At 43.4% G+C, this 23,605-nt stretch overlaps 1 non-coding gene across 1 annotated transcript; it reads left to right on the top strand.

Moving 5' to 3' along the window:
- The first annotated feature begins 1,049 nt into the window (after positions 1–1,049).
- On the top strand, positions 1,050–1,121 carry TRNAS-GGA (transfer RNA serine (anticodon GGA)). Its single transcript has one exon. It is a non-coding gene; the product is annotated as a tRNA-Ser (tRNA).
- The last annotated feature ends 22,484 nt before the right edge of the window (positions 1,122–23,605 follow it).

Genomic DNA, 23,605 nt, shown 5'->3' with positions numbered 1-23,605 from the left:
TTCTGCATGGAGTGAGGTATGGGTGCCCCCCCCACAACCCCAGCCTGTTGCATCTTTCGTGATTCTTGTTCATGGAGTACTTATTGATTTACTGACAAAAATAAAAGCAATGATATTATAATTGTACTTTATTGTATTAACTACAAGATCCTTTGTTACAATACCAGTATAATTCCCAAGAATAGTTATATTACTCTTCTAAATAAAAATAAAGTTTCATCATTTTCAATGTGTTGATCTAAAATGAAACAGGATAACAGATGGGACAAGGGGAGAATTCTTATAATTCTTCTCCTTGAAGTTATAAGTAATGTTGAATTGAAAGTTGCTCTAGACTTTACACTTGTGCTACTGATTTAAACAGTTGGCAATCTTCATTAAAGGAAACATTGAGGGGATTAGTATCTTCTGCTACACTGTGTGCTGGCAAAAGTCGTACTAGGAGCTAATGGGATCAGGACTGTTGTACACCTTGGCTATTTTTTAAGTTCATTGACCTTGGGGGTGTCACATCCTCTTCCTGACCCACTTTCCTTATCTGTAAAAGACAACAGAAAGGGCTTTACCCTCTTATCTTCCTCTGTTCAGCCTTGAGTACTTTGTATTTCTGCAGGATACAAGTTCATCTGGTTCTTGCTGATTGAGAGCTCTTGAAATCAGGTAACACATCTCATTCAGTAAAGCAGAAAAACAAAAACAAATGAACAAAAAAGTGGCTACTAGGAAGGTAGAAGGCTGGTGAAATGCTGTCAACTTGGCCTTCTTTTCAGCCTGAACTGATTTGATTAAAGGAGAAGATAAGAGTGACTCCCACCCTTGGGTCTAGAGAAGAGATCTTTATGCTAAATAAGCAGCCAGAAGGAGTTTAAACATTCCTCCAGCCTTAGAATATCTCCCAAGCTTGAAAAAGCTAAATCAAATCAAATCAAAATGTATCTCATCAAATCAAAATGTGTCATTGTTAGGAATAACTTTCATCATGCAAGGAGAGTGTGGTTTCTCTGCCTGCTTGGGGAAATATCTGCTAGGAGGATTTGGAGACAGGTGGCTCCCTGGTGGCTCAGAGGTTAAAGCATCTGCCTGGAATGCAGGAGACCCGGGTTCGATTCCTGGGTTGGGAAGATCCCCTGGAGAAGGAAATGGCAACCCACTCCAGTACTCTTGCCTGGAGGATCCCATGGAGGGAGGAGCCTGGTAGGCTACAGTCCATGGAGTCGCAAAGAGTCAGACACAACTGAGCGACTTCACACACAAAATCACTGACGATGGTGACTGCAGCCATGAAATTAAAAGATGCTTACTCCTTGGAAGGAAAGTTATGACCACCCTAGATAGCATATTCAAAAGCAGAGACATTACTTTGCCAATAAAGGTCCGTCTAGTCAAGGCTATGGTTTTTCCTGTGGTCATGTATGGATGTGAGAGTTGGACTATGAAGAAAGTTGAGCACCGAAGAATTGATGCTTTTGAACTGTGGTGGTGAAGAAGACTCTTGAGAGTCCCTTGGACTGCAAGGAGATCCAACCAGTCCATTCTGAAGGAGATCAACCCTGGGATTTCTTTGGAGGGAATGATGCTAAAGCTGAAACTCCAGTACTTTGGCCACCTCATGCAAAGAATTGACTTATTGGAAAAGACTCTGATTCTGGGAGCGATTGAGGGCAGGAGGAGAAGGGGACGACAGAGGATGAGATGGCTGGATGGCATCACCAACTCGATGGACATGAGTTTGAGTGAACTCCAGGAGTTGGTGATGGACAGGGAGGCCTGGCATGCTGCAATTCATGGGGTCACAGAGTTGGACACGACTGAGCAACTGAACTGAACTGAAAGAGGACCTGGTAGATGGGTCTCCTTGTATCTGTTGAAGCTGACATTTGAATTCTCTTGTTTAAATATGGCTTTAATTTCCATTATGCTGTTGGTCCTGAATTTGGGGAGAAGGGTGGGGTATCATTTATTGGGTCCCTTATAACCACAACAGTTATTTCTGTTTCCTTATGGCCAGATGTCATGCCCATGTAGAGCTGAAGGAGATTTGAAGGGGTCCAGCTCACTCACTCTACACTTAAGGCCACTGAAGCCTAGAGAGGGGAAGGCACTTACTCAAGCTCATTCAGGAAACTGGCTGGAGCTGGAAGAGTACCAGCCTTGGAAGAGAGTGAGGCAGATTCATCAGGGGTCACGTTACAACCCATCCGCCAGCTGCGAGTGTTGGTTGGCTAGGCTTAGCATCCCAAGCCCACAGATGGTAACCAGCTCTCAAGTCTGAGCAGGGGTGCATAGAGGGTTGGAAGCCATTAGAGCCGAAGCCATGGTTGAGAGCCTGGTGGCGAAGATGGATGGAGCGAGAGAAAAAGGTCTGCCAAAGACACAACCGCCAGGAGCCAAAAATTTGAGAGACAAAGAAGGACCGGTCAGAGGAGTCCAAGCAAAAGGGTGGCACAAACAGACACCAAAAGAGATGTGAGCCTCAGCAAGGACCAGTTAACACTGTCCATGTAAGTGATGAGTTCTAGCAAAATAAGAACAAGAAAGAAGGCCACTGGTTTAGTAACGTGGAGACTGAACTGACCTCAGTGGGAACGGACAGGGATGCTGGGACAGAGGGAGAAGCCTGAACAAAATGAATTGACAAGTGACTCTGAGAAGAGGGGAGGGACTGAATAAGATAAGATGGTTGGATGCCATCACCGACTCGATGGACATAGGTTTGGTTGGACTCCAGGAGTCGGTGATGGACAGGGAGGCCTGGTGTGCTGCAGTTCATGGGGTCGCAGAGTCGGACACGACTGAGTGACTGAACTGAACTGGATATAGACTCTGCAATGGTACGTTTAACAGAGCCCAACACACAGTATGTGATCAGAAACATGGGAGTAAAGGAGAAAGTGATGAAGGTAAACCAGAGGAATGCATATTCCAGGATGAGAAGAAAACGCCACGCAGTGCACAGCAGAAGGATGAGAAGCTAAGGTTTCTGCGGAACTCTTTGTGGTAAATTGATGCTTATGTATTATTCAAAGACATGTATCCATGAATTAAATTACAAGACTGAAGAGACAACAAAGGGAAAGGTCTCTTCTCCCTCCAGACAGATTATTTGCATCTCTGGCACATCTTCTATTCAGCCTAAATATTTATGGAGAGAGCTTTACTTGGAGTTGGACCATCTCCTTCAAGGGATCTTAGCCACATGACAAAGAACAAGAGCGAGATGATGAACGCAGGATGCATGGTGAGGTGGGTGGGAGTGCCCGGGGCAGAGGTTTCTGAGCACTGCATTTTCCAGAGAGATGTTTGGATGGAATTTGACCTTATGGGCAGGGACACATTAATCATAACCTGTAGGAACATCTCAAGATGGGCCATCAGAAGGATTCATTTGCTGTTAGCTCTGTCTTTCTGTGTATTAATGTTGAGATACTGTCAGTGATGACTCCTGGGAAGGAAAGGATGGAAAAGCCCTTCTCCATTTGACTGCCATTCACTTAACTCTGACCCACACAGCCCGTGACCTGGTTCTGGCCAAATCTCCATCTCCATCACTTTCAACAGTAACCCTCACTAACCCAGCTCCACCCACACTGGCTTTCACTGTTGTTTAAATACGTCAAACTGGACTGGGCTCAAGACATGAGTCTTGTTTTTGCTCTGTCTAGAAGGTATTTTCAAGGTTCTTCTCCATCTCTTCTTTGATCCGAAGATATGCCCCTGAAAAGGCCTTCTGTGATGACTCTTTTTAAAATAAATCCTACTGGGAACCTACTGGATAGCACAGGGGGCTCAGCTCAATGCCCTGTGATGACCTAGATGAGAGGGATGGAGCGGTGGGAGGGGGGTCTAAGAGGGAGGGGTCGTCTGCATACATACAATTCACATATGCATGCATAAAATTTAGGACATAACTCACATTGTCAGACAGCAGAAACTAACACAACGCTGTAAAGCAACTATACTTCAATACAAGACATACATACATAAAAATTGAATCCTAACCCTGTATCATTCTTTAGATCTTTGCCTTGTTATATTCTTCATAATACTGCTACTTGAATAACTATGTGTTTCATCTCTCCCAAAATAGAGGAGTATTTGCCTTAGTACTGTATCCCCTAATATGAGTACCTGGCACAGAAGAGGTGCCCAATAAATATTTGGTGAATGGGTGAAATCGTGAATTGATTTAATCCATTAATCCTCCAGGAAGGCAGTTCTATTCTCCCAGGCTTGGGTAGGTGCCTCTCATCCCAGCTTCCACACCTTCCAGGTGTCTATGTCACATGATTATATGATGTATTAGAATAAAATGTTCTCGTGTCTGGCTCTCCCAGGTGTTGGTAAGTTCTTGAAGCTCATGAATCATGGCTGATTTATCTTTGTCTCTCTGGCATCTCACATGGTGTCATTCTTCACTGGACTGAAGGGGAAAGCTTTTACACACTAAATTCCAATAACCGAGCAGTGGGACAAAAGGTGAATTCGTGGGATTTAGCAACGATTCACCTAGAAGAAGGAGAGATAGTACTGCCATAAATGACATTTAAATCAATCAACAAAATATATTAAATAACTATTCAGAGTGATATCCTTGATCAGAAAGCCGCATTTTGAATTGAGGGACAGTCAGTCTCTATTCTAGCTATGTCATTTATGTCATGGGCCATTCCCATCCAAACAGTGAGGAGATTAGGCCGGGCAATATCTAAAAGTGACCGTGTTCTTTCAAGATTCGATATACCTAGGACAGAAAACACTGCAATGAAGTAAAAAATATATATATATATAGAATTCATGCATCCTGCCCTCAGAAAAGGCAACCATGCAAGGATTTAGAGCCAAAGCCAACTGGATTTGACCCCAGATGCTGGAATTTACAAACTCTGTGAATTTAGGAAAATGCATTAATTAGTCGAGGGGCTTCCCTGTGTGGCACAGTGGTAGAGAATTCACCTGCTAATGCAGGAGACATTAGTTCAATCCCTGGGTCAGGAAGATCTCCTGGAGAAGGAAATGGCAACCCACTCCAGCCTTCTTGCCTGGAAAATTTCACAGACGAGCACCATGGCGGGCTATAGTCCGTGCTGTCATAAAGAGTTGGACACGACTGAGCGACTAAGCAGAGCACAGCTCGGTAAAGGGTACCATGTTTTACCCTTCCTCATATATCCCATGATGAGCCTTTTAGGTCAAGTTGCCTTAAGAACTAGAAAATTCTTCTATAAACACCACTCGGCAGTATGAAGATTTCAAATGCTGCTTCAGAGTCAGCCGACCCCAAAACGGGAAGAGACAGACCCCCTCACAAGACTAAAGTTTTCCAGATCTTCCCCTTGGGGCCCCTGAGCAGACTCCATCTGTGTTACCCGGGAAGTTTCTGGAGCCATTTCTTTGCTAGAATTCCACAGTAAACATTCTTACAGATGACTTACCGCCTGTCACAACACTCTGCAGCTCCCTTTCCAGAAAGGATTCCTACAGAATGAGGTCAGTTGCTCACTATCCGAGACTTCCATTTTTTTTCACCCCTTTTGGTCTTGCTGTTAAGATGCTGAGCAACTGTCTCTGGCTACATCAAGGGGTTGTTTCCAACAGCTGTGGGAGCAAAACGTTCCAGCAGCCTAAGACAGAGCTGAGGGGATCCAGGGAGATAACGCACAGGCTCCAAATCCATTAGGGGAAATTCCAAGTCAGCAGATGGCATAGCCTTGAAGTACAGTTAATGAGTTCTGGGAGGGAGGTTCAGGAGGGAAGGGACATATGCATACCTGTGACTGATTCACACTGATGTATGCCAGAAACCAACACAGTATCGTAAAGTAAGTATCTTCCAACTAAAACAAATAAATTTAATTAAAAAATGAGAAGATCCTAGATACACTTCTAGAGGATTTGGAAATAGATCAAATGTGAAAGTATTAACACCTGTCCTCTCATAGACACTGTCACTCATCAGCAGCCCCCTGATGCCACAAATGATGTTCCTTCTCACTAGATTTCCCAAATGTTGGCAACCCTTAAAAGGACTTCAGCTAAGCACACTGCACAGTGCATATAACTCCTTACTTGACAGCCTGCCAGCAGTCCCCTCAACCAGGCATGAGGGCTTTCGTGTAAATCTCCCCCTCTTCTTTCTTCAAGGGGACCACAAAGTCTCAGGGAATGTCAGGCATGCACATGTTCTTATATTGCTGAATCAAGAATAAATTTGATAAATCACTTCACCCTCCATTTCATATAGCTAGCTAATGCTTGATTCATGATGAATGCAGAGGTGAGTGCCGAATATATTATTAAAATAAAGACTCTTGGCCAACCTGACTTAGGAAATGGCTATTCCTTTCTCTTTCGATGTGTGTGCTCAGTTGCTTCAGTTGTGTCCAACACTTTGTGACTATAACCCTCCAGGCTCCTGTGTCCATAGGATTTCCCAGGCAAGAATACTAGAGTGGGTTGCCATTCCTTACTCCAGGGGATCTTCCTGGAGCTTCTCGGATCCTGAAGCTGAACTTCAGCCCCAGCCTTCTGAGCAAGTTTCCTAATGTCTCTGAATCTAGAGACTTTTCCCTTAGAAAAGTCATAAAGTGTCAATAATAAGAGAATCTGTCTCCTAGGCTTATTGGGGGGAGTAAGGGTCAACACGTGAAAGGTACTGCTGGTCATGGAGTAGGCTCTCAATGGATGTTAGCCACTATTTCTGAGACTAGTGGTTGAAGTATAGAAATAGTGGCTGTGCAACAGTAATGATAGTACTAGTAGTTAGGATAGTACAGTAATGTGCTGTGTGCAGTCACGTCAGTCGTGTCTGATTCTTTGCGACCTGTGGACTGTAGCCCGCCAGGTTCCTCGGTCCATGGGATTCTCCAAGCAAAATACTGGAGTGGGTTTCCATACCCTTCTCCAGGGGGTCTTCCTGACCCGGGAATCAAACTCTTATCTCCGGTGTCTCCTGCATTGCAGGCAGGTTCTTTTACCCACTGAGTTACCTGGGAAGCCCAGTACCGTAACAGAGGAGCCTACCAACACTAGTGGTATAGTATTCATAGCAGCATGACAAAATAGCAGGAGTAGTCACGTCATAGTAATGGTGTGGCAGTATATTAATAGCACTATACTATAGTGGCGTCGTTTTCATAGTAGGAGGAAAGGTAGGTATAGTTATATAGTAGTAATGGCAGTAGTATCAAGCTAGTAAAACATCAGAAATACAGTTTTAGAGTCATACTGGCAGAAGTAATAGTATTGAAGCATGGCAGTAATAGTAGTAGTATTTGACAGGCACCAGACAAGGGCCCTTGAACACAAGGAGATCCTACCCACCCTCCCCAGATTCTCTGAATGTCCAAGATGAAAGGGGGCTTTGGGGGTCATCTAGGGCACGGCCCACATCACAGCCGTGAGAACACTAAGGCCAAGAGAGCGAAGTGGAGTCAACTGGAGATCTCCTGGAGTCAACGCCAGTGCGGGCTCAAGCTCTAGTCCCCTCGTTCTCCCGCCAGTACTTTAGCCACTGAACCATAGCCAGTCACTTACAAACCTCCTCTTCCATCCACCTACTCACACCTACCCAGATCCACTTCCCTCCCACCCACAACAGCTACACCTCCCCAGGCAAGCCAGGCCCCCTGCTACCTCTGCACCTCCTCTACCTTAGAGACCCTACCTCTCTGCCCAGATCAGTAAGGCCTACTCTTCCTTTGACATTCATCTCCTTTTTATTTTTTTTATTTTTTAATTAATTAACTTATTTTAATTGGAGACTAATTACTTTACAATATTGTAGTGGTTTTTGCCATACATTGACATGAATCAGCCATGGGTGTACATGTGTTCCCCATCCTGAATCCCCCTCCCACCTCCCTCCCCATCCCATCCCTCAGGGTCATCCCCTCATCTCCTTTTTAAATTGTTTCTTAAGTCTTCTTTCCATCCTGATCCATGGGCTGCATTAGAGCAGCATTTTTTGTTTGTTTGTTTCTTCTAACATGGTTTATCCTAGCATTTATTGTACAGAGTTGAAATCCATTTCTTAAGAACAGGCATTATTGTAGTTTACAAATATTAATTCATTTAATCCTCATAATCCCTATGAAGTTCTTTACATGTATTTGCTTTATCTGTTTTCTAGGCCACTTGTTTGTTCAGAAACAATTGTGGAGCACCTACTTTATGGCCATGCATTAGGCCCATTTCTGTCATTTCTGTGAACAAGAAATGTTCACAGTGTTGAACTCAGTGTTGCCTCTGTCCTCAAGATGCTTACAATCTAACTGGAGAGATAGGCAAGGAAGCAGCTGATTTCAATACAATAGACCAAGTCTCATAACAGGAGAGGCCCTGAGAGCAAATAGAAGGGGCACAAACCCAACCTGGGAGGGGGCAAAGAGAAGCCTTCTTGGGGGATGTGGCATCTAGGTTTGGACTTGAAGAATGGGTTATTTGGATGGAGAAAAGTTGTAAAAATCTTCTAGAGTGGAGAGAAGAGCATGATCAAAAGACAGAATGAGAATATAGGCCAGAAAAGTTGGGGAATGAGATGGGGAGGACAGTAGAGTCAGGAAGGAAGGGCTGCCAAAGAGGGACGGTCAGGAGGGAGGGCTCCACTGGCCTCCTCACTCAGGTGACCCAGGACACCTGAGAAAGGGATGCTGTCGTCTCATTTACTTCCGTGTTCCTCATTACCCAGCACAACATCCAGCACAGATTATGTACCTAGTGTGTATGTGTGTGTGTGTGTGTGTGTGTGTGTGTGTGTGTGTGTGTGAGTCACTCAGTCATGTCTGACTCTTTGCGACCCCATAGTCTGTCCATGGAATTCTCCAGGCAAGAACACTGGAGTTGGTTGTCATTTCTTTCTCTAGGGGATCTTTCCATCTCAGGGATTGAACTGGGGTCTCCTGCATCGCAGGCAGATTCTTTATCATCTCAGCTACTAGGAAAGCCCTGTGAGTATTCTTCAAATGATTACTTGAATGAACAAGCTACGGATAAAGAGCAGAATGCTGTTAGGACTTTGTAGAAACTCCTTTTGTTTATTTTTAAGGATTTCTAATATTTGAGAGGAACAATTCTATCCCCAGACTCTCTAGGTACAGACTATCCAGGGCTCACTGTGTCCAGAACAAAACTGATAGGACTTTTTCAAAACAAATCCCCAAAGATTTCCAGTTTCAGGGAGTCAGAATGGGGACATGTGTTTGTCATTTTACAAATGGGAGGAAAAAAAAAGGAAGATTCTGAGTTAGCATCACTCTGAGCCCAAGTGATAAGAGGGTTGAGTAGAGAAGGAACAACATTAAATGAAACTTTTTGAAAATACACAGAAGTACATAAACCATCCAGAGTCATGTTGTCCTGATTAGAATCCCAAAATAGAAAAAAGTGATTTTCTTTTGTGCTATTATTTCATCACAGCTGGCAGTTCAGCGTGCCTGGGGGCCTGGAGCTTGTAGATCGTTAAGTTGGGAGCTGGAAGCACTGACCTCAGAGCACTACCTTGCAGCCAGTTCTCAGAAGAAAACCACAGCACTGAGTGTGGGCTTCTGGGATCCTATGGAGACCGCTCATTCCAGACCAGGGTTTCAAGGAGATAAGGCTCCCTTTGGGGGTTGGCTGGCAGAAGAAAGAAACAGTTAAAGGATAGAGTCATACCAGGCATGGTGCCAAACACCAAGTAGCCCTAAGGGTCACTGGCTAAGAATCAGGCCAACAGGGGTCTGCCAATCAATTATTTACCCAGCACCCTCTATGCCTATGACTGTACTGAGACAACAGTCCTTGCCCAACACTCACAGCATGGTGGGTAGAAAGAGAAGAGTCCTTACAGACATTAAGATGTACCTTCAATTGCTGGTCCTACCATTATGCATTGCTTACCCAAGCTAAATCTTCCAAATTTTGTCTGGAAATTAAAAAAAAAAAAAGAAAGAAAGTTATAAAGGATAGAATGAAGGAGAGAAGGAAGGAAGAGAAAGAAAGGAGGAAAGAACATCAGACAGAAATATGCTGCTGTGAGAATGAAATGAAATCACATATTGAAAGCACAATTCCTTGCCCACGACATGACTAGTGCCCTTCCTTACACTTGCTCACTGTCAACAGAAGGGCCTTTTAAAGTCCTCTTGTAACTCAGACTCATTGGAAAAGACCCTGATGCTGGGAAAGATTGAAGACAGGAGGAGAAGGGGAAGAGACAGGATGAAATGGTTGGATGGCATCACTGACTCAATGGACATGAGTTTAAACAAGCTCCAAGAGTTGGTGATGGACAGGGAAGCCTGGCGTGCTGCAGTCCATGGGGTCACAAAGAGTTGGACATGACTGAGCAACTGAACTGAACTGTTACTCAGTTCAGATGTTCCAAAATTTGGGCAAATGAGCATAAATGAGCTCTACTATTGTCCTCAAGGGAACAAGGATTTAATAAGCACAGCCTTCAGGAACGGCCCATGTTGGTGAGGGCAAGGAGGAACATCTGCTCATGGTGAGGGCGTCATGCCAACCTGGAAGTGTCTTGATGGCTGTGCCCCACACTGCTTGCAAAATCATCAATACTTTTTAAACTGAACTTTGAAAATTCAGAATTAGGTCTAGATGACAGTTTTGAGGTCAGTCATGCCTAGGACAAAAATCTCAGTTCTACCAATTACCCACGTGTAGTTCTGAAAGTGTTAATCTCTGAAACCCCATTTCCTTTGCCATAAATGAAGATAATATCTATACCTCCGAAAGTTTAAACATTAGAAGTTATCAAATATATGAAATTGCACAGGAGGTGCTCATCAACTTCAATCTTTCATTTGCTCATTCAATTTCCTTCTGTCATTCACTCATTCATGGGACAAATGGGCATCAAACACTTCCAGAGTGTCCAGAGGTACCCTAGGGACCTGTGATGCAGTTGTGAGCTAAGCCCTGCCTTTGCCCTCACGAACTGTAGAGAAGACAGGCAATTAAAAGATAAACAAATAGATTTCTCCCAGCCATAAAGAAGGAACAGAAGAAGGATGTTCAGTGGTAAGACTGATGGTGCCGGAAATAAACACAAGATTTTTTCCCCCTTTGTTCACACATTTCTTCTCCTTTAGAATTCCAAACTCTCCCACCCTCTGATCTCGGCCTCCAGGAAGCATGAGTAAAAAGTTAGAGTCTGCTGAACTGAGTCATCTGACATCTTTGAAATAAAGTGGTAGACACCAATAGACAAGTACATGGTCAACAGGCTGGACAGCCTGGGTGTCTCTTTGGAGACCCTTGGAGACTTGCAGCTATGCTGTCTCCGGACTTGTCATAGCTGACATGACAGAGACAATTCTTGGGGCATGAGACTTCCCCGCAAAGAAGGCAGTCTTCAATAATGCCATCTTTGTTGCTGGAGAACATCAGCGACCTTGTTCTGAGCTGGGTCCAAGTCGAAGGGAAAGAAGGGAACGGCCAGCTGTGAGAAGTTCAATTTGTTTCCAATCCACTTTCTCTTACCGTCAGAGAGGCTGGCTCCCCAACACAGGCTGGCTCTGTCAGGGACAGACGCCAAGTAGGGCACAGACTGAAGAAACACCCCCTGTTCCCACTGAAGCAGGAGCATTCAGCCTTCTGAACAGAGTCTGTGGCATCAGCCACTAGCCAGCTGTATTGGTGAGACACAGGTTGGTATAGCCAAGAGGGATGTCTCCTTTCTGATTCAAAACTGTAGCTATTCAAATCCTCCTCTTCTCTCATGAGAAAATACGTGTTAGCTGGATGTGGGAGAACCAGCACTCCCATATACCATAATTAAGAGTAACCTCTAAACTGACGCAGCCTCTTCACAGACCCATGTGACAGTATTCATGGAAACTGAAAGTTTGGTACAGCAGTCTGTTTCTAGGAATTTATCCTTTAGATAAATTCTCAGAACTGCACCAAGATAAATGCAGGGGCGATCTTTAATGCAGCATCATTTGAACTAGCCAACATCTGAAATCAACTGAATATTATGTTGTAGCTAAAAAAAAAAAAAAAATGAGGTACTTGTAGATTTGAGATTCCCAGGTAGTGCTAGTGGTAAAGAACTCGCCTGTCAATGCAGGAAGACCTCAAAGACATAGGTTTGATCCCTGGGTTGGGGAGATCCCCTGGGGGAGGGTATGGCAACCCACTCCAGTATTCTTACCTGGATAATCCTATGGACAGAGGAGCCTGGCGGGCTACAGTCCATAGGGTCACAAAGAGTCGGACACGACTGAAGTGACTTAGCACGCACACACGCACACGTGGATTTAACTGGAAGGAGATCCGAAAGAAAAAGGAGTAAAGCAAAATGTATCTTTCTATGTATGGGAAAGTCAATCTGTTATGAAGGTAACTCCTCCACCAGTGCAGACATCCTGCTGTACTTTTGTTTATAGTTCTCTCTAGATCCCAAGATGTGATCATCTCAAATGGCAAAAGGACCCATGTAGGGTCCTACAGGCGTGCAAAATGCTAGGGATTAACCTGTACCACAGGTAGACGGCAGAATAAAAGGTCCCGCAAGGTTCAGTCTGCTCTGCCTATCGGTCTGCTTTTCTGCACCAGGCTGATTAAGACTCAGTAGCCAGATAGGTGGTAATTTGCTTAGACAGTTTATGACTTTTTCTGAGCTTCATTTGAATGGATAACTAAAACTCGACTCTCAGTATTTTCAGGTTTTCAGTCTCTTCATAATGGACGACCTATTTCCTTCTTTCAACAAACAGCACAGAGAACAAACATAAAGGAGCTTAATAACTCCCTAAATGAAAACACCAGTTCCTACCAGCACAATCAGAATTTTCTCCCTTTGAGCCCTAAAACGTTCAGAATTTTTCTAGTCACCAATGTTACCAAGTTCATGGTGAGCACCAAATATTAAAGAAAAAATAAGTAATTCTGTTCATCCTGCCCTAGATCAGTTCATTTTAGTCACTCAGTAATGTCAGACTCTTTGTGACCCCATGGACTCCAGCACACCAGGCATTCCTGTCCATCACCAACTGCCGAAGTTTACTCAAACTCATGTCCATTGAGTCGCTGATGCCATCCAGCCATCTCATTCTCTGTCATCCCCTTCTCCTCCCTCCTTCAATCTTTCCCAGCATCAGGGTCTTTTCAAATGAGTCAGTTCTTCGCATGAGGTGGCCAAAGTGTTGGAGTTTCAGCTTCAACATAAGTCCTTCCAATGAATATTCAGGACTGATTTTCTTTAAGATGGACTAATTGGATCTCCTTGCCATCCAAAGGACTCCAAAGAGTCTTCTCTAACACCACAGTTCAAAAGCATCATTTCTTCAACACAAAGCTCACTTTATAGTCCAACTCTCACATCCATACATGACTACTAGAAAAATCATAGCTTTGACTAGATAGAACTTTGTTGGTAAGGAAATGTCTCTGCTTTTTAATATGCTATCTAGGTTGGTCATAGCTTTTCTTCCAAGGAGCAAGTGTCTTTTAATTTCATGGCTGCAGTCACCATCTGCTGTAATTTTGGAGCCCCCCAAAATAAGTCCATCACTGTTTCCATTGTTTCCCCATCTATTTGCCATGAAGTGATGGGACCAGATGCCATGATCTTCGTTTTCTGAATGTTGAGCTTTAAGCCAACTTTTTCACTCTCATCTTTAACTTTCATCAAGAGGCTCTTTATTTCTTCTTCCTTTTTGCCATAAGTGTGGTGTCATCTGAATATCTGAGGTTATTGACGTTTCTCCTGAAAACCATGATTCCAGCTTGTGCTTCATCCAGCCAATGTTTCTCATGATGTACTCTGCATATAAGTTAAATAAGCAGGGTGACAATATAAAGCTTTGATGTACTCCTTTCCCAGTTTGGAACAAGTCAGTTATTCCATGTCCAGTTCTAACTGTTGCTTCCTGACCTGCATGCAGATTTCTCAGGAGGCAGGTCAGGTGGTCTGGTATTCCCATCTCTTTCAGAATTGTCCACAGTTTATTGTGATCCACACAGCTAAAGGCTTTGGCATAGTCAATAAAGCAGAAGTAGATGTTTTTCTGGAACTCTCTTGCTTTTTCGATGATCCAATAGATGTTGGCAATTTGATCTCTGGTTCCTCTGCCTTTTCTAAATCCATCTTGAACATCTGGGAGTTCATGGTTCACATACTTTTGAAGCCTGGCTTGGAGAATTTTGAGTATTACTTTGCTAGCATGTGAGATGAGTGCAATTGTGTGGTAGTTTGAGCATTCTTTGGCACTGCCTTTCTTAGGGATTAGAATGAAAACTGACCTTTTCCAACCCTGTGGCCACTGCTGAGTTTTCCAAATTTGCTGGCATATTGAGTGCATCATTTTCACAACATCATCTTTCAGGATTTGAAATAGCTCGACTGGAATTCCATCACCTCCACTAGCTTTGTTCATAGTGATGCTTCCTAAGGCCCACTCGACTTTGCACTCCAGGATGTCTGGCTCTAGGTTTGTGATTACACCATCATGATGATCTGGGTCATGAAGATCTTTTAGCTGTGGAATTTTGATCAATCTTCCTGCTCTTACTCAGCTTCAGCTCTTCCTGGCATCTATATGATAGGGACCATGTGTACTCAGATCAGCTCAAGGATGGCAGATACAGAGCATCAGTACCATTTATCTTCTTGCTTCCTCCAACAGATACAACCAATCACTCATGCCATTCTTTCCTACAGATCCTCTGAATCCTTCCTGATATGGTTATATGATCAGTTCACCCACAGTTAATACAAGTTGATATAAAAGATAAGGTTTAATCACTTTCTCCAGACTAGATGACCTCTGAAGTTTATTCCAGATTTGATTTTCTGTTTCCATAATTCACAGATTTATTTGAGTCCTAGCTCATTCGTGACATCAACCTAGATTGTTAAAGCACAGTTTAGTTTTTCCCACTTCTGAGTTAAGGAAACTGGTTCATTTTAATCAGTGTGAACTTGACCTCTGGCTGCTTTGCACTCCTATCTTATTGTTAATATCTCTACAACCATGCTGCTTCTCTGGGGAGACTGAATATAGTTTAGGAAACATATCTTATATAGCAATTTTCAAACTGCTATGTACTATACTGTCAGAGGTGCCCAAGGATTTTCCAAGGGCTCTAGTTGAGTTTAAGGACATTTTCAGAGTCTCAACTTCCATTTTCATTCCCTGTCGAGAATCTGAGGATAAGGATTTTCCTTTTCATAAATGCCTTTTTCCCACTTTACAAAAGGAAGTCATAAGTTTCATTCATCTTGAGTTGCCTTTGGGTATCAAAAACCCAGGGGACCAAACAAAGGTACAATTCAAAATTCTGTTGTAACTGTTGAAAGTGAATGATTCATGATCCAGTAACATTTTGCAAATCAGATGACTTCCAGTGCTTTGGTTAAAATGAAACTGAATGAAAATCTAATTAAAATATCAGTTGAGAAATTACTTAAAAATGCTTTTTTTGATGATTATCCTTATTCAGTTTGGGCATATAACCAGGTTGGTGGTTATAACTCTGCTCTAACAAAAATCCTCCTTTCTCTTTTATTTATTTTGGTGAATAGGTTTCTTAGTTCAGTTCAGTTCAGTTCAGTCGCTCAGTCGTAACCGACTCTTTGCAACCCCATGAATTGCAGCACGCCAGGCCTCCCTGTCCATCACCATCTCCTGGAGTTCACTCAAACTCATGTCCATGGAGTCGGTGATGCCATCCAGCCATCTCATCCTCTGTCGTTCCCTTCTCCTCCTGCCCCCAATCCCTCCCAGCATCAGAGTCTTTTCCAATGAGTCAACTCTTCACATGAGGTGGCCAAAGTACTGGAGTTTCAGCTTTAGCATCATTCCTTCCAAAGAACACCCAGGGTTGATCTCCTTTAGAATGGACTGGTTGGATCTCCTTGCAGTCCAAGGGACTCTCAAGAGTCTTCTCCAACACCACAGTTCAAAAGCATCAATTCTTCGGCACTCAGCTTTCTTCACAGTTACCACCAAAAAATGAAGACTAGGAGTAGAATTTGTATAATACCATCTCGTGCTACCAATAGTAAATATTTAACAGATAAATGATCTAATTGAAAAAATGTATCTCTTGGAAAAGCATTTCCAATAAAATTTTGTTTCATGTCATAAGCATTTATCAAAATTTCAATAAATATAGCAAATTGATCAACTGAGTACTTCTAATAATTGTTAAGACAATTCAACCCAAAAGAAATAATTTTATGCTAGGACCTTACACTTATAGAACATTAAAAAAATTTTAATATTGATCTATATGCATTTTATTTCAGAGGATATAATAAAATTGTCAGTGAAAGACTTTCAAGTATAAAAATATACTACATTAGGATCAATTCCTGTGGAGGAAATGGAATTGAAATACTTATTTAAGGAGAAAAAGGAAATACATAAATGTTGAATTGTTAAAGAAGATCTGATTCATATATTTATAATGGGTAAATGATAGTATCAAATCACCATGGAATTTAGATTTCATTAAGTCTATTTAAAACAGTGATATGACAGTTTTATTTTTAAATGATCATATTTTTAATGTATTTGAAGCTCTATCCTTTGCAACTATTTAAATGTACAATAAAAACATCTGTCAACTTTAAAAGGTACATAGTTTTCACAAACTCCTAAAGACCGTTGTATTTTACTAGAGTGAATACTCTTCATTAATTATAATAGGGTCAAATCAAATGTTAGGTGTTCAAGGGGATATGATTTGCTAGTGAACTAGCCTTGTGTAAAGAGGAGAGTGAGGATGTCACATTTTCTAAGTATAAATGTTATTTGTCAAGTTGGGCTGAGATTGGACTCAGTCTGAGCCTATTTGTCTATCCCAGTCCAGTGTTTCTAACTCTGGACGCATGTCACCCTTTGTAATTGGGTGCCCTAACTTGCATTGGAAAAGGTCAGTTTTCATTCCAACCCCAAAGAAGGGCAATGCCAAAGAATGTTCAAACTACTGCACAATTGCATTCATTTTACATGCTAGCAAACTAACGCTCAAAATTCTCCAAGCCAGGATTCAACAGTACATGAACTGAGAAATTCCAGATGCTCAAGATGAATTTATAAAAGGCAGACGAATCAGTGATCAAATTGCCAACATCCATTGGATCATAGAAAAAGCAAGAGAATTCCAGAAACACATCTACTTCTGCTTCATTGAGTAAGTGAAAGCCTTTGACTGTGTGGATCAAAACAAACTGGACAATTCTTTAAGAGATGGGAATACCAGACCACCTTACCTGCTTCCTGAAAAACCTACATGCAGGTCAAGAAGCAACAGTTAGAACTGGACATGGAACAATGGACTGGTTCCAATTAATGGCAACCCACTCCAGTATTCTTGCCTGGAGAATCCCATGGATGGAGGAGCTTGGTGGGCTACAGTCCACGGGTCGCAAAGAGTCGGACACGACTGAGTGACTTCACTTTCACTTTTCCAAACTGGGAAAGGAGTATGTCAAGGCTGTATATTGCCACCCTGCTTATTTAACTTAGAGTATATCATGCAAAATGCCAGGCTGGATGAAGCACAAGTTGGAATCAAGATTGCTGGGAGAAATATTGATAAGCTCAAATATGCAGATGACACCACCCTTATGGCAGAAAGCTAAGAAAGACTAAAGAGCCTCTTGATGAAAGTGAAAGAGGAGCATGAAAAAGCTGGCTTAAAACTCAACATTCAGAAAACTAAGATCATGGCATCTGGTCCCATCACTTCATGGCAAATAGATGGGGAAACAATAGAAACAGTGAGAGACTATTTTCTTGGGCTCCAAAATCACTGCAGTTGGTGACTGCAGCCCTGAAATTAAAAGATGCTTGCTCCTTGGAAGAAAAGCTATGACAAACTCAGACAGTGTATTAAAAAGCAGAGACATTACTTTGCCAACAAAGGTCTGTATAGTCAAAACTATGGTTTTCCCAGTAGTCGTGTATGGATGTGAGAGTTGGACTGTGAAGAAGGCTGAACACTGAAGAATTGATGCTTTTGAACTGTGGTGTTGGAGAAGACTCTTGAGAGTCCTTTGGACTGCAAGGAGATCCAGCCAGTCCATCCTAAAGGAAATCAGTCCTGAATATTCATTAGAATGATTGATGCTGAAGCTGAAACTCCAATACTTTGGCCACCTGATGTGAAGAACTGACTCATGAAAAAAGACCCTGGTGCTGGGAAAGATTGAAGGCAGGAGAAGAAGGGGACAACAGAGGATGAGATGGTTGGATGGCATCACTGACTCAATGGACACGAATTTGAGTAAGCTCCAGGAGTTGGTGATGGACAAGGAAGCCCGGCGTGCTGTAGTCCATGGGGTCGCAGAGTCATACATAACTGAGCAACTGAATAACAACAACAACTTGCATTAGAAAAATTAAGATTTTTAAGCCCTGGGTCTTTGTTGAGAGGTTAAAAAATATCTCCTTAGATACAGTAAATAATGTCAGTGCCTTAGATTCAATGCCTTATCTGGAAACACAAGTAAAGCAGTAAATATCTGTACTATATCTTAGGATCTCCTTTCCTTCTTAGGTCAGTTCCAGATACTCTCCTTTTCTTGGCAGATTGTAGAGCTGGGGTGAAGGCAAAGTAAGTTGTTTCTATTTTAAAATGGAGTTTATTTATCCATTGCTCATATTCAGTAAGCGTACCCCAACACTCACTTTGTACTGAGTTTTAGGTTAGGATATGTTACTTCAAGGCCAAGCAGACTTAGGTTCTGCCCTTGAAGTGCTAATGGTTTACTTAGGGGAGGACAAACCCGTGAACAAATTAGGATACTCTGTATGTGCATGCTTAGTCACTTAGTCATGTCTGACTCTTTGCGACCTGGTGGACTATAGCCTGCCAGGCTCCTCTGTCCATGGGATTGTCCAGACAAGAATACTGGAGTGGGTTGCCTTACCCTCCTCCAGGAGATCTTCATTACCTAGGAATTGCACCCAGGTCTTCTTCGTTGCAGGCAGATTCTTTACCATCTCAGCCACCACGGAAGCCCCAAGATATTCTTAGGAAGCATTATATTAGAAGAATCATCAAAATGCTGGGGATCAGAGGAGGTGGGGCGATTAATTCAACAAGAGGTCGTTGATATCTGAGCAGGATCTTAATGAAGAAATGAGAAGTAAGGGCGGTCCTGGCATATGGCCCAGAACACATTTTGACATGAAAGCCTGTAGGGTTGTGTCATTTGAAGAATGGAGATTCTATCATGGCTAAAGTAGAGAGTAGAACATGCATGTAAGAGGCAAGAACAGGAGATGAAGAATGAGAAACACACTGACAATAGGTCGCAAATGGCGTTGAAAGCCCTGCTCAGGCATCTGGAGTTTGGATTTGATCTTTCGAGCCGGGGGAAAAAGCATGGCTAGCTCAGAATTTGTGCGTGATAATTCTAGGTGGCCATGGGTTGGAAGATGTGAACGATGGCCTAACCCAGCACTGCATACAAGCAGATTCTCCGAAAAAAATCCCTTAGTTGACCTCTCAACTCCTTTCCCTCTCTTAAAAAAGAAAGCAGAACTCTGAATACATGGAATGCATGCATCCAGTATAAAATAAAATATTCATGTTTTATACTGAGAAGAAAAGAAAATGAGCCAGGAATAGGTTAGAACTATTTATCTGTTTCATCAATGTTTATCAGGTACCTACTCCCTTACAAGTGTTTCTAAATATTTTTTCTTCTATATAACTAATCTGCCAAGTAGAAACTAGATCCCCACATTAATGATGTGGTCCCTGAGTTACAGAGGGGTTGAGTAACTTGCCTGAGGTCACATAGCAATAAGAACTAGATAAGAATTAGACTATTTACAAACCCAAGCAGTCTGGCTTACATGCACGTAACCACCAAGTGTCTCTCTGTGACTATCAGGATGCCTGTTACACACCATGAGAAGAAAAACACACCAAACCAGTGGGGAGAGTGAGTGTCTCGAGAGATCAATGTGGTTTATCCTTGGCTCCAAGTCAAGTGAAGCAGTTCTGTGTATGTTCTCACAGGCCTCTTCTGGAGAAGAATGGAGCGTGGGCATGAGTCTGGCTCAGGCCAGGCTCACTGAGAAGCCCTTTGCCACCACTGACCTGAAATGACCAGACCCACACAGAGGTCATTGTTGCTCTTCTCCTGATCCCATTTCGGTGAATGGCATCACCATCCACTGGGCCCCCAGTCCAGGATGCCGCTTCTCTCTACTTCATCCCCAACATCCGTTCAGTCACCAAGTCCTGATAAGCGTGTCTTTAGTGTAAATAATAGCTCACTTGGTAAAGAATCTGCCTGCAGTGCAGGAGACCCAGGTTCAATACCTGGGTCAGGAAGATCCCCTGGAGAAGGAAATGGCAACCCACTCTAGTATTCTTGCCTGAAGAATCCCATGGACAGAGGAGCCTGGCAGGCTACAGTCCATGTGGTCGCAAGAGTCGGACATGACTGAGGGACTAAAGATAGAGAGCATAAATAAAATCTTCCCAATGTCCTCCATCTCCACAGCTCCCACTCTGGTCCAGACAGCCATCACCTCTTCTTACTTGACTATGACTGCCCCTCACTGATCTCCCTTCACTCTGCAGCCAGGATGATGTTTCTACAGGCTGACTCTCCCCTTGTCCTTTTCCTGTTGACACCCTGGAATGGCCCATCATCAACCCTGGAGAAGGGAACGGCTACCCACTCCCATATTCTGGCCTAGAGAATTGCATGGACTGTATAGTCCATGGAGTTGCAAAGAGATGGACATGACTGAGTGAATTTCACTTGTAGGAGAAGAGTTGGAAATCCTTCACTTGGCTCTCAAGGGCCCTGCATGAGAGCCTGCCAACTAGCCTCCCCACCAGTCTTCCCCCTACCCTCACTCGTCTAAGATTCCTAGAAGGTGTTGCTGTTTCTCAGCTTCATACCTGGTAGTGGCCATCCCTCTGCCTTCTTCCCCTATCCTCCATACTCTAAAGCATAGTCAAGATTCTGTTCAGGTGTCACCCTCTCTAGTAAGACTTCTCCCCCTTGCATCTACAACCTCTGCTTGCTCTCTCGTGGTGCTCTGTCCCATGAATTACAATTGTTACTTATTTGTCTCCTCTTCTGGGCTAGATGCCTATTAAGGACAAGCCCCTTCATTCATCTAAATTCTCTACTGCCTAGAACAATGCTAAACACACCGCCTGTGATCAGTAAATATGAATTAAATAAATGGATAAATACCTTCATTGTCAAGTTCACCTCATAATGGATGCTACATGTCCTTTGTCACCCAGTCATGTCCAATTCTTTGTGACCCCATGCACTGTAGCCTGCCAGGCTCCTCTGTCCATGGAACTTTCCAGGCAAGAATACTGGAGTGGGTTGCCTTTTCCTCCTGCAGGGGATCTTCCTGATCCAGAGATTAAACCCTCATCTCCTGTGTCTCTTGCAGTGGCAGGCAGATTCTTTACTGCTGAGCCACTTGGGTAGCCCAATGGATGCTCTGTGTTCTCACAATGGATGCTGTGTACTTGCATTGATAAACTTGCATTGGGCTTCCTTGGTGGCTCAGCTGGTAAAGAATCTGCCTGCAATGCGGGAGACCTGGCATCAGTTCCTATGTTGAGAAGATCCCCTGGAGAAGGGAATGGCTACCCACTCCCTTATTCTGGTCTAGAGAATTGCATGGACTGTATAGTCCATGGAGTCGCAAAGAGATGGACATGATTGAGTGAATTTCACTTTCACTTTCAACTCATCAGGACCACCCCAGCCTCCCTCTCCCAGGGATGGTCAAAGCAGCTTCATCTCCTCTATGGGAACACATTCCCTTAGAAGGGGAACTAGCTCATCTAATTGAAAACAGGGGCTAACAAACACTCCCTCTGCAGTTTTAAAGGTCTGAACAGGCCTTCTGACTATGGATGAGAACATGATGGATTTTTCACACCCGCTTCTCCAAATCCAGAAAGGAATCTACTCCAAACTCTGCAAAGGAAGAGTTCTCGTAATATTTCTTGGGCGGGGGGTGGTGGGGGGGGGCCGGGGAGGGGGGGCAGTTTTCCAATACATTGGACCCCAGACTACTGAGTGGAAATCATTTCCTCACTCTTCCCTCCCTTTCCCGAAAACACACGTACGCACGCAGACACTCACACACTTAGAAGCAGATGTTTGAGGATCTTCTGAAACTGGGGAGGGCTTGTGTTTCATGAGCCATTTCATCAAGAGAAAGACACTGGGCTCGCTAAAGGTCAGGAAAGAAGATGAAAAGGGGTTGAACACAAGGTGGTCCAGATGTCCAGGCCCTTCCTACACTGTGACACACAGCTGTTTGGAAGAAGTTTTGCAAATCTGATTCTAAAATATATCATGATGTCACTGAACGTTCTTTCTATTATGATGAAGCACAGAACAATGTACCTCCTGTGGGAAATGCCCTGGCAGAGGTCCAAGATGCTGAGTGTTCTGACTCCTTGATTACCCCACTGTTGAGCTTTCCTAGCACCATTTTCTAAATATAAAATGGGCTTTGATGGATGTTGTAAGAGTAGGGAGTAAGGAAAGGAAGAATTCCAAGGATTTCGGGAAAACATATTTTGTTCCTACCATTTTGAGGACCCGTTATGCCATACTGGTGGAGTACGCCGATCTAGATGAAGACATACTTTTTAAAGTCTTCATGGAGTTTAACACCTAGGAACTTCCATTTATACGGATCTAGTAATGTCTGTGGTGGTGGTTTAGTCGCTAAGTTGTGTCTGACTCTTGCAATCCCATGGACTGTAGACCACCAGGCTCCTCTGCCCATGGGATTTCCTGGGCAAAAATACTGGAGTGGGTTGCCATTTCCTTCTGCCAGGGATCTTCCCCAACCAGGGATCGAACCCAAGTGTCCTGTGTTATAGGCAGATTCTTTACCACTAAGCCACCATGGAAGCTTCTACTGTTTATCCACAGTCAATTTGAGAAGATTCCATGAAACAGAATGTGTAGAAGAATTATCTCAGTGCCTGACACCTGTGGGCTCGTAATAAGTGTTACCTTACTTTATAGTCTCATGAGAGAGACACATCTGGAAATCATCACTGAGGATCCAGGTGTATTCTTGGGCTTCTCTGGTGGCTCAGACAGTAAAGAATCTGCCTGCAATGCAGGAGAGCTGGGTTCAATCCCTGGATTGGAAAGATCTCCTGGAGGAGGGCATGGCAGCTCACTCCAGTGTTCTTGCCTGGAGAATCCTCATCAAGGAATAGAGACAAGTTAAATAGGGAGAAACGTTCTGAACTGAACACTGAGGAATAATTTACAGAGCAGGTGGCATTTGCCCTGAGCATCAGAAGATGAAGTGACATTTTAGATACGGTGAGAAAGCCGTTTTCCCTGAAGTCTGTGTAACTGAGGCACATCATTTGAGTCTGGAAAGAAACACTTACTGGCTCATCAAGTTGCTATTGTGTCATTTGTTAACATTATCAAATCTTTTCCATGTGGCTCTGCTTCCTATCCAAAAACGAGAGCCTGAGATTCTAGTTCCCAGCGCATCTTCATCTTGGGTCTCTCCCGAGAATGCTGAAAGCTAGAGGGAGGTAAGACGGGAGGGGCTGCTACGGGGACTCAGCCTCCTTCTGTGAAGAGTGGAAACAGCCCATCGATAGGTTCTCC

The sequence above is a fragment of the Capricornis sumatraensis genome, chromosome 6, assembly GCF_032405125.1.
Source record: "Capricornis sumatraensis isolate serow.1 chromosome 6, serow.2, whole genome shotgun sequence".
Classification (NCBI taxonomy): Eukaryota; Metazoa; Chordata; class Mammalia; order Artiodactyla; family Bovidae; genus Capricornis; species Capricornis sumatraensis.
The sequence above is the reverse complement of the archived record's forward strand: the minus strand, read 5'-3'. Positions and strand labels throughout refer to the sequence as shown.